This window comes from Malaclemys terrapin, chromosome 9, assembly GCF_027887155.1.
Source record: "Malaclemys terrapin pileata isolate rMalTer1 chromosome 9, rMalTer1.hap1, whole genome shotgun sequence".
Taxonomy (NCBI): Eukaryota; Metazoa; Chordata; order Testudines; family Emydidae; genus Malaclemys; species Malaclemys terrapin.
Window position 1 is genome coordinate 11,470,873 of NC_071513.1, and position 12,002 is coordinate 11,482,874.

Here is a 12,002-nt window from a genome sequence, read left to right on the forward strand (position 1 = left end):
TGTTTGTGTGTGTGTGAGCCAGAATTCTGAGTCGCTTTTTGCAGTTCACAGCTCCTTGTGCAGGAGGCATTCAGCTGTTCCATGCATGATTGCAACCATGCCACTTGTTCTCATTCGGTGGCACCATTGCATTTCTTTCCCTGTTCTTACACCCCGCGCAGCAAAAGGCAGGGTTCTCCATGCCCAGAGAGACTGGGCACAGCTGTGGCCCCTAAGACATCTTAAACTGAGTTCCACATGTCTAGGGATATCAGATGATCAGAACTGGAATGTTTCTGAGGGATCCGAGAGGAGAACTTTGCCCTACGTGGTGACTTAGTCCTTTAAATTCCCACTAATTCTGAGCAGTCATTCAAAAATTCTCATCAAATGGGTGCACAAAGATAGTACCTATGTGGGACGAGGGCAGAGGCAGCCTTGTCTCCCTCCCACAAAGTAGAAATGTAGGACTATAGCCAGGGGAGAAATCATGGCCCTACTGAGGTCAATGGAAGTCTTGCTGTTGACCTCAATGGGGCCAGAATTCCACACCAAGCATTCAAAAAATCAGTGAGCTGAGGACCTCGTTACTGGCCTGGCGCACCATGGCCTGAAGGGTTTGTGGTCAGACCCTTTGTCCCCATGTTCATAGTCCAGCTCTAGATGGTAGTGGATTCACATGCTGCAGCGTTAAAGTGTACCCTGCCAAAGTCCTTTCCACCCTGGTCCTGCCGTGCAAACCTGTCCTGCACTAGCATGACCTAATACTCTCTTTCCCCTCCCCCTTTATGAAACTTTGGGCTGTAGATAAGTAAGGGCAGGCTTTTGCCCAGTTTCTCACATCTTAGCATGTATGAACAAGTTAAGCTCACACGTTGGCTTTAAAAGAAAAATGCATGTGACCTGATCAGAAAGCCCTAGCGCAGAGAACCCCTCTTGCAAATTTAGGGGCATTATAATAATTGTAGGTTGTTGCTAAAAGAGTAGATCTAAATTTTGGACAAACTATCCTGGTAGTGTGGCAGAAATGTAAAAATGTCCCACTGCCTGTTTGTAAATAAAATTAATGTGAAAAAAAAAATCAATTGATCTTAATAGATTACATTGTATTTCTCACTCAATGAACTTCCCTTCTTGCCTGTGTAAAGAAATCTCTCAGAGGAGAAAATCCAGTATTAATTCTGCGACTTTACGTGATATTTTGGAATTCCCAGTTGTTGTCTGTACCTCAGCTCTTAGTCAAGCACTTTCAGGACAGATAAAAAATGTTTGTGGAAGTCTCTCAAGGTTATATGTTCCATACAGTCAAACTCTGAGTGTGTAACTAGTGAAACTGTCTAGAAAATTCCAGAAACGTCAATATTACCCATAATTTAGAGGCAAGAATTAAACCTAGGGGAGAGTTTGTCTTTGTAGAATTTCAAAGTGAATTTCCCCATTTATGTTGTGTACATATATCTATATTCCCTGATCCTGCAAAGGCATAGGTAAGTATTGAACGTTAGACATTTTCTTTAATGGGTCAGCTTATAGTGTATAAAGTTAAGCACATGCCTAAATCTCTGCAGGATCAGGGCCCAAAATTTTGCATAGATTTCAGTCCTTGAAAACTGAGATGAAAATATGAGTTGATTACAGAAAGTCAGTTAAGATACCACTGCACTAAAATACAAATATATTTGTTCCCTCAAATCCACTAACATTCAAATACAAGATATGAAATGTCTATAGAGAGATGTGAAAGGTAATGGTGTGCAGTAGATTCTAGAACACAGATAGGTCCCTGTTCATCAAAGACTTTAGAATAAATGCAGGGAGCATACAGTAACAAGGATGACTTAAAATCTTTACATGACATGCTGTCAACGCAATAATGTTTTGCAATAATAGTGCCAACACAGTTAACTCCATGCAGCCGTTGTGCTTCCCTAGATCTTCTACTAAAATCACCATTATGCATATCATTGAATGAGCTCATCCTCTTGAACTCTACAGTAGCAATCATGTCCAGGGGTTAGTGAAGAATGCACAAAACCGAGGGCAGGTCGACATGGAGACTTAGTGCACACTAAGCTGAGTGTGAATCCAGGGTGCACTAGCATGCTGCATGCTAGCTGGCCTTGTGATCCCCACTACCAAGCACAAGTTGAAAGCACACTATGCAGCTTTTAGTGTGTGGTAGCAAGGTCCAGACCACATGTCCAGTTAGTGCATGGCACGCTAGTGCACTGCAGATTCACATCCTGCTTTACCACCCACTAAGTCTACATGTATACAAGCCCCAAACTTTTTAGATGGAGTCAAAGGTACTTTCTCCTGTCTCTTATTCTCACTTTCTCTTTTGGTTTGTTATCCCTACTCACACAACTAATATTCCTTAAGACGCCGGACCCCACAGAGAACTCACTACAGGCATCGAGTATCAGCAGCAGGAGTGGGTAGGTGCATTGTCCTTCCCCAGTATCCCCATGAGGAACTGTCTACGCTGTTAATGTTTCAGGTTGTAATAAGTCCTGACCAGAGGAGTTCCAGGGTCTGTGTGTCATAGGAGAATTCCTGACAGTACAGCTCTGAAGTGGGGGAGAGCAGGTGATCATGCTATGATTTACTGTTAAATACAAGAAGCTATGGCCCCAACGGACATTAACAGGGCTGTGCAGGGATCCACTCAAGTGGTTTCATTGCAATCAATAGGCCCCATAGCTTTTGCAAAGGCCTATGTCAAATTAAGGTTCCATAAATCACAGAAATTCACAAAATGTAAAAATCCTCTTGTATATATTTCATACTCAGACATTTGATATTCACAGTAATATAGCTACTAGGTACTTCAGGAGTATCTACATAGGAAGAATTTTTGCACTGCCTGACTGTGTGTGTGTGTGTGTGTGTGTGTGTGTGTGTGTGTGTGTGTGTGTGTGTGCGCTTATAATTTAAGAGCTAGTTTGAACAACCCCTTACTTATGTGAGTAAGTACTTGCTATCTAGTTGCACAATTTAGCCCCTAACCGCCTTTTTATTTCCTTGTTTACAAAAGAAATTCCCAGTGCTTAATTACATTAGTCCTTACTTATCCAAGTGAAGCTGTGAAGCTCACACGCCTTTGCAGCGAATAGGGTGAGGATGGGTGTGTGGTTGTTTTTTTTCTGTTTGGCCAGAGATATTTTTGTATTGGTTGCTGTTTGTCACAGATGCAAGACTAAAATATAGAATTTGCCAAACATTGTAAAATTCAGCAACAACTGCCCAAGATCTGCAACACTGACAAGCATGGGATTTCCCTCCTCCTCGTCCTCCCTCCTGCTCCCCCCTCCCACTCCCATCTGATATTTGTTGCAGGATTTAAAATGGAAGGATTTTGCTGCTGTTTTAAACTGAGCTACTTACAGACACCCTCATGGAAACAGTCCCTGACTCTACCCATCTTAGAGATAGCAGTTGCCCCTCTTCCTGTCCTGCCAGGTTCTGTAATAGGGCTAGTCAAAAAAAATTTGAGTGAAAATTTTTCTGTTTCGAAAATAAGGTTTTGCTGAAATTTAAATTTTCTGTAGAAACTGAAATGAACACTCATTGTGGGTTTACATGAATCTCTGTTTGCAGTGTTGTTGTAGCATGTTGGTTCCAGGATGTGACACACACAAGATGGGTGAGGTGATATATATATACATATATATATATATATAATATATTACCAACTTCTGGAAGAGACGGAGCTCTCTTCATGTCTGGGAAACGTAATCAGTGTGTGTCAGTTTAGCTGCATACAAGGTGTGAAAAATTTAAGCATAAGGGGTTAACACATCTCACCTTGTATGCAGCTGTGATGCTCAGATTACCTTTTTTCCTAGACCTGAAGAAGAGCTCTGTGTAACTCAAAATTTTTCTTCCATCACAAGATATGGGCCCAATAAAAGATATTACCTCACCCACCTTGTGTGTCTCATATCCTATGAATCTGACAGCCTGAGCCACAGCAGTGACTCATGGGAGTTGTAGTTTTGCATCCTCTTCATGGGCCATGTTCTCCTGGCAGGACTAGATTTCTGATGATGCCAGGTGGGCTGAGCCACCAACTTGCTTGCTTCATAAGAATCCCAAGTAAACTTATAGAGGAATAAGCCATGCCAGTATAAAGCACCAGTGTAACTAGGCAGTTGCACCAATTTATATACCGTTACACTGATATTTAGTGGTACAAAAACTATGTTGACATGCCTGGCCTAACCTCTCTTCAGTGACACCAATGAGAGTTCTACAGGAGTAAGGCTAGCAGAATTTGGCCTGCATTTTTTAACCCATCTTTTTGGGGTTAAACAACTGTTTGTACAGGCTTTGAAAATTAAAAGCTTATAAGGTAGATACTAAGTGTCAGAATGACAGGATAGATCCTCCCCGCCCTACACACACACACACACACACTTGTCCTCTTCTTGTTCAGCTTGATTAAATTCACTTTTTAGATTCAGTGGTTCAATCTTATCAAACTCGGATCTTATTCCTTCTGGTACCCTATAATTATTGTCCTTTGAGCCTATCATAATGTCTATTGTTTTGCAGTCTCTTCTCAGTTCCATAGCAAATAAGTAGTTATCCTCAAAACCAGGGATATGTGTTCATAGCTGCAAAAATAGAACCCACTTATACCATCTTTTCAGCATCAGATGCCTGCCTCGCTGAAAGGTGTCTATGGGGGGAGGGGGAACATCTGCAATGGACATCTCTCCAAATGACGGCTTCTGGAATATGATTTTTCTTTTCTTTGAAGCGATTACTGACTACAAGTGGCACTTCAGTCTGAGCAAACTCACTGCAAGCTAAGTGAAAGCAAAAGGAGATGAACTTCTCATTCAATAGCTGTTTGTACATTGAGTGAAAGAAAAATAGAGGTTATTCTGGAATGGAATAGAAAGAGGTGCCCTAGTTTTGCTCTGGTCAGGTTTTAGTGTAGACCAGACCTGATAGATCCACTCTTACAGAAGTGAGAACCAGCTTTGCCAGTTTGTGCAATGAGGATCACCACGCTGTATTTTTAATCTCTAACCAGGTTTTTTATAAGACATTTTTACACTTGAGAAGTTGAAGAAAATGCTGGGATACATCTTCTGTTTCTCTATAAGAGAGATTAGCTGATGTGGGAGGATTTCTTTGTCTAGTGAGCAGTAATAACGATCAGTATCGCTAAGGATTCTTTATTAGAGTAGTAACTTCACTTTTTTTCTTTAGGGCCAATAGATTTTTCTTTTTTTAAGCATACTCGGTTATAAAACATCCTGTCTGTCACTTTGGGGGTCTGAATTTTTTTTTTTTAATTCATTAGTCTGCTGCACAGCCTGTTGTTGTTTTTTCTTGGCACAGAACTATTGACTATATCTGTATACAGGTAACAGTACAAATATTACTAATTGACTAGTCACCTACATAATTACTTGTTGGACATAACATCTGTGAATGTATCTAGGTCAGTGAGGGTTATTCACGTCTTTAGAACAACTACTTGTAATTTTACCTTACCACCCAAAAGAAGTAGGGAATGACTCTGACACCAATAGGGTTACAGTAGAGTAAAGCTGGTGTGAGATCAGAATCATGCTCCTAGGGACATTCTCACAAGTGATGTCTGAAAACTACTTTTACACCACTGTCATTCCATTACTTTTAAGCAGAGATGTTTGTGCTTTACATAAGTAGAAGTGAAAAAAGAATCCGGCCCCTTGACTTCACCGGGACAACTCATGGGAGTAAGAATCACTCACAGGGATAACTGTTTGCATGACTGGCCTTAAGCTCAGACAACAGCACGTTACCGAAAGCCCAATCCACTGAAGTTAATGGGGTTGTTGCCTCAGTACTGATGCCAGGATTTGGCCCAAGGTTATGAAATTTGCTTCAGACCAGGACTTTATTCTGAGGTGAGGGCAATATAAATGACTATACCTACACCCTCAAAAACATTCCCTTCTTCATTATCAGTATTTTCTATGGCAGGTTTTTTCTGCCTCCCTGCTCTTCAGAGTGTATCTATAATAAGATAGTATTTTATCATGACAGCCAAAGAGTTAGCTCTAATAAAACCACCCTGAGCTGGTACTATCCTTATTTTATGTTTACTTTGCATAACAATTTGGCAGTTCTTTTAGTTACTCACAGTTCTTATCACCCACTCCAGTGGCTAATATGTACTCACCATAGGTGGCCATAATATGACTTTCTCTTATTGATATCCCTAATAGTGATAGTTTAAGGCTCCACTCTTACAAGCACAAACATGATTAACCTTTAAGTACATTGAACGAGGGGCCTTAACATGCATTGGTGACCTACTGCCTAACTTGTCTTTTCAGTTGATATTCTCAGTCATCATCCTACCCCATTTCCTAACCTTTTATTTATTCCTTGTAGCTGTTGTTTCTTGTCATAATCCTGGATTATGAAAGCTGTCTTTTTCTGCTTGTTTGTATAGTGCCTAGCACAATAGGCCCCTAATGTTTGCTTGGGGCTTTTAAGTGCTATTGTACTATTATAATAAAGGCATAAAAACATTTTCAAAGGATTCTACTTCTCCATTGCAGAGGGGAAGGTGGAGGCACTCCCTTCCCTCTGACATTTTGGGAAGGGTGAGGAGTAAAATAGAAAATTTTGTTGCCAAAACTTTTGGGATCCAGTGCTTCCAGAAATAAGAGGTAACAAAAGCAGGGGTAAGCAGCCCCACCTAATGGAACAGGTAGAAAAGCAGCCCTGCCTAGGGATCTCCAAACACCCTTACCTGTCTTGGGAGATCCCTTGGTTTTTCCTGAACCCTTTTGGCCTTTTTTTTAAAAGGTAAATGTGGAGCCCAGTTATTGTGAAAGTGGGAAAATGTCAGCTGGGGGGGGGGGGGGGATCCTAGGAAGAAGGCACCAGCACATGTTAAAGCACTGACTCATCCCCTGCTATGACTAATCACCGCCTAGAACAGCTTGTTTCAGGGCTGGAATATGCGCAGCGTGTTTTGTCAAGGGAGCAGAAAGGTTATGTGAATTAGCAACGGGGTTGGGGGGGGGTAGTGTTACCTCCTTAGATCCGCAGCCCTCTCTCCCGCCGGGGGGGAAGAGGGGGGGAACAGCTCTCTGTCCGTCCCCCCCCCCCAGGTCACTTAGGGACACGCTGCCGGCCTGGGCCCTTGGAGCTGCTGATCGACCCCCAGGCCCTGGTCTTGCTGCCAGGGGGCTGCGGGCCAGTGTGGAGGGAGGATGGACGCGCCTCACCTTGCAGCGTGACCAGAGGCATAGCGAGCGCCCTCCGTACCCTCCGACCGGAGGGGGCCCCGCAAGGAAGGGGGCCCCTAAAAGTGGCAAAATAAATACGGCATTCCAGTTTCTGCATAGTAAGGGGCCCTGCCCGGACATATGTTCGGAGGGGGCCACATTCTTTGTTGCTACGGCCCTGAGCGTGACTTAATTCTGACTGGGACTTTGGAAAGGCCACGGGGTCCCCCCGCCGAGCAGCCCCCAGAGGAGAGGCTCCAGGAGCGGGCTGGGCTGGGCTGTTCTGCCGGGGAGGCAGCAGGGAGGCGAGGGACCTGTCATTGCCGGGGCAGACTCCAGCTCTCATTTCTAAAGCGAGGGAGCCGGGCGGCTGCTATTGCTAGAGATGGTGTTTGGTGCTGAGCGTCCTGACTGCCCTATTTTCCGTGCGAGTTCCCCGCTAGGCACTGGTGCTTCCAGAGCACCCAGCTACCCCCACCCGCCCTGCCCGGGATCCCTGGACCCCCAGCTACCCCCACCCGCCCTGCCCGGGATCCCTGGACCCCCAGCTACCCCCACCCGCTCTGCCCGGGATCCCTGGACCCCCAGCTACCCCCACCCGCCCTGCCCGGGATCCCTGGACCCCCAGCTACCCCCACCCGCCCTGCCCGGGATCCCTGGACCCCCAGCTACCCCCACCCGCCCTGCCCGGGATCCCTGCACCCCCAGCTACCCCCACCCGCCCTGCCCGGGATCCCTGCACCCCCAGCTACCCCCACCCGCCCTGCCCGGGATCCCTGGACCCCCAGCTACCCCCACCCGCCCTGCCCGGGATCCCTGCACCCCCAGCTACCCCCACCCGCCCTGCCCGGGATCCCTGGACCCCCAGCTACCCCCACCCGCCCTGCCCGGGATCCCTGGACCCCCAGCTACCCCCACCCGCCCTGCTCGGGATCCCTGCACCCCCAGGTGCCCCCACCCGCCCTATCCCGGGATCCCTGCACCCCCAGCTGCCCCCACCCGCCCTGCCCGGGATCCCTGCACCCCCACTGGCCCTGCCCGGGATCCCTGCACTCCCACCCGCCCTGCCCGGGATCCCTGCACCCCCAGCTACCCCCACCCGCCCTGCCCGGGATCCCTGCACCCCCAGCTACCCCCACCCGCTCTGCCCGGGATCCCTGGACCCCCAGCTACCCCCACCCGCCCTGCCCGGGATCCCTGCACCCTCAGCTACCCCCACCCGCTCTGCCCGGGATCCCTGCACCCCCAGCTGCCCCCACCCGCCCTGCCCGGGATCCCTGCACCCCCAGCTGCCCCCACCCGCCCTGCCCGGGATCCCTGCACTCCCACTGGCCCTGCCCGGGATCCCTGCACCCCCAGCTGCCCCCACCCGCCCTGCCCGGGATCCCTGCACTCCCACTGGCCCTGCCTGGGATCTCTGTACCCCCAGCTGCCTCCACCCGCCCTGCCCGGGATCCTTGCACCCCCCCAGCTGCCCTGCCCGGGATCCTTGCACCCCCCCAGCTGCCCTGCCCGGGATCCTTGCATCCCCAGTTGCACCCATCCGCCCAGCCCGGATCCTTGCACCCCCCAGCTGTCCCCAGCTGCCCTGCCCGGGATCCCTGCATCCCCAGCTGCACCCGCTCTGCCCTGAGCGGTCCAGGCACCGGAACTGCTGCACATCCAGGCTGGATGTCCAGCTCCCTGAAGCCAGGATCCGTGCAAACCCGGTGTGACGCCACCTGCAGCGCCTAGGTCCGCGCCAACCCAGTCCCTGCGCCCTGCTGCCTCCCGCCTAGAGCCCGGGGCCCCGATCCTGCGGGCACGGCAGTCAAGGGGCAGGCTCGGGACCTGAATCCGTGCCCGGGCCGAGCGCGCTCCCGGGAGCAGAGCCCCAGTTTCCCCGCGCATTCCCGCCATTCCCCCAAGGCGCGCTCCCGGCCCCCTACTCCCAGCAGGCGCGCTCCCGTGGTGCGGCGCGCTCCTTGCAGCCAGCCCCCGACGCGCTGCTCCCGGTGTCCGCGAGCCCCGCTGCCCCGCGGAGCCCGGGAGGCGCGCGCCCTGGCTCGCTGGCCCGCACGCGCGCTCCCTTCCCTCGGTCTCCTCGCGCCCAGGCGCGCTCCCCGGTGCCAGGGCCAGAGGGAGGGGAGGAGGGCGCGCGCCTGTGTAATGCCAGGAGGACGGGCTAAGCCCGCCGCCGAGTTACACAACCAGTCAGGGCAGATCGCGCTGCAAATGTGACTTTCCCCAAGTCAGCCGAGCTCCGGGCAGCCCGCAGCAGCCCAGCCCTGGCCCCGGCCCCGGCCCCGGCCGAGCCCCTGCCCCTGCTCTGGACGCTTCGCTGCAGCGGTGGCTGGAAGAGACTCGCATGACATGTTTCCTCTGGGCAGTGGCACTGGGTGGCGTGTGGTGACCCCCGAGGCTGGGAGAGCACCGCCCGGGAGCTCCTCCGCCGGTGGCAACGCATCCTCCTCCTAGACGGGGTAGGTACGGGGCGAGCTGGGGGGGGACGGGACTCCCCACCTGGGCTGCTGGCGAGTGGGTCCTGGCATTGCGGAGCGCAGGGCTGTGTTGCCTCTGCAGAGGTAGCCAGCGAGCGAGGGAGATGCTGTTGCCAGACATTCATCCCTTCCCTAGATGCGTGTCACAGGAGTTTTTGCAGGATGGAGGGAATTAGATCAGCCGGATTCCTGCTCCCTTATTGCCTTTGCTCTGCTCCTCAAACATCTCCAAGGCACCCCAAGAAAATCATTCCCTTCGAAGCAGGACTTTTCTGAGCACCAGACCAGGTTTTCAACTCCTGCTTCAGCTTGGAACCTTCCATCAGCCCACAAGTCCCTTTCCAATATTTGCCTTTCAACCATAAATTAAACTCTTCTTTAAAAAATAAAAATCCACAGAATGGAAAATGAGAAAACACTGGGCATGGAGTCGAATTTTTGTGACTCAGAGAATATATTTTTAAAGTCATTCTGGTAGTTTTAAGCTTAAATTTGGCAGACATGGAAGCAGCATCTTAACCAGAGGAGACTCATAACTTACCTGTGGAGGGTTTTGGGGTGAAAGTGAGTGACAGTGTGAGTTCCAAATGCCATGTATAGTTGGAATTACAGTGTGTCATGGTGCTGTGAAATCATTGGAGGGAAATAATAAAAGAGCAAGGGTTATGTTGTGTTTTGTTTGTTTTAGTGAAAGGAAAATTGATCTGCGCTAGGATTTCTTTCTATTTTGAATTTCTATAATTCTGTGAATCTGGTAGTACTAAAATACAGCAGGAAGAAAAATTAAAAGCCAAGTCATGTTCCTATATATAGAATCTAAAATCCAGGTTAAAAAGTTACTCCTCCAACATAGATATTGTGCCTTTTGGTTTTGCAAACTGTTTACATTAAAAGCAGGGGAATGTGAAGACTTCTAAAGATCCAAGTATGTTTCAGATATAGATTTGTAAATGATAACTCTTAGACATATTGTTTCTAATAATTGAAATTGTAAAGAGATTGCTCTGGATGGTTCATATTTGAAACACATTTTGAAGCTGAGGTTATGTGACTCATATGGTGTCATACCTATTTTATAGAACATTTGCCCTTTGTAAAATTCCACAGTCCTGTGTAGAATTGGAGCCACCGTATTTCCAGCTTTGCCAGTCATCTGAACGGTCTTCAAAGTAGATCCCTCATAAGTAGATTTAAGAGCAATCCCGTAGTCCGATATGGGGGCAGAACTGACACTTAAATTCAAGAAGGGTTTATTCTGATGGAAGTTGTATTCCTGAGCTGGGACGTAACCCCAGAAATTATATGGCTGAAGTTAAAGCCATTAACAATTTACCATCCTTTATCAACCTACTAGGGTGTGGTATAAGCAAGGAAGGGTTATTTATTACCCTGAATTTGTTTTGTCTTGTGCAGTGAAAGCAGAGGTATTGATCTAATTAATGAGATGAGATGTTCTATTTGTGTAGATGGTGAAATGTCAAGAGACACTTCATTTCTTGAACAAAAAACACTGTCACCTGTGCTCTCTTCCCCTAATTTCACTGGATTGTACCTACTGGTACCTGGAACTTTGGTATAGCAACATGGCTTATATCAGAGACTGTTAATGATACATAGGACTTGTTCTTTGTAGAGTTATAGCAGTGTACAAACACTATATAATGCTCTTGATGGGAAATCCACATTTCTAGTATATACTATAAAAACCATTTCAAATGCTGGAGAGCCTGAAATGGATTTTGTGTGTGCGGATTATTGTAAATTGTATGGTTTTTTTTAAGAACACAAACTACAAATCAGAGTACTTTGCAGTAGTTACTGGATCAGTAAAATCAGTTTGGGCTCTATGTACTGTACGTGAGAAGAAGAGGCATTTTATAGGAACACAGCACTCTGTGGACTAATATGCAGTAATCATGATAACACTATGGACTTCTTATCAGACCAGGCTCTGACAAATATAGTAAGCAGTAAAGAGGAGAAAAGTATTCATCACCAGTAAAAGAGAAGTAATCCTAATGGTTATTAAAGAAAAACCAGTTAAGGTAAAAACGAGCCTCCATTAGAACAATATTGATGTGATGCTTTCACATCTCTCTGGTTAACTTTGTTTACAACTGAAGCTCTGAAAACTTTTAGGAGTTGAAACCATGGAAAATATATAAAGGATCAGAAGAATTTGTTGATTGTTCTGTTTGTTTTACTTATCAAAAGATATCAGTTTGATTTATTTTAGTTAGTATAAAGTTAATATGGCTTTTGAGTCTAAAGTGAGTTAGTGTAAGTGAGTAAAGCTGGT

General features: G+C 47.6%; 1 protein-coding gene across 1 annotated transcript in view; it reads left to right on the forward strand.

Annotated features, from left to right (window-relative positions):
- The first annotated feature begins 9,392 nt into the window (after window positions 1–9,392).
- Window positions 9,393–12,002, forward strand: part of PASD1 (PAS domain containing repressor 1) — a 94,994-nt gene continuing 92,384 nt past the window's right edge. The window contains exon 1 of the mRNA XM_054039294.1: window positions 9,393–9,685. The gene's annotated coding sequence lies outside the window, so the exon portion shown is untranslated. The remainder of the gene's footprint in view (window positions 9,686–12,002) is intronic.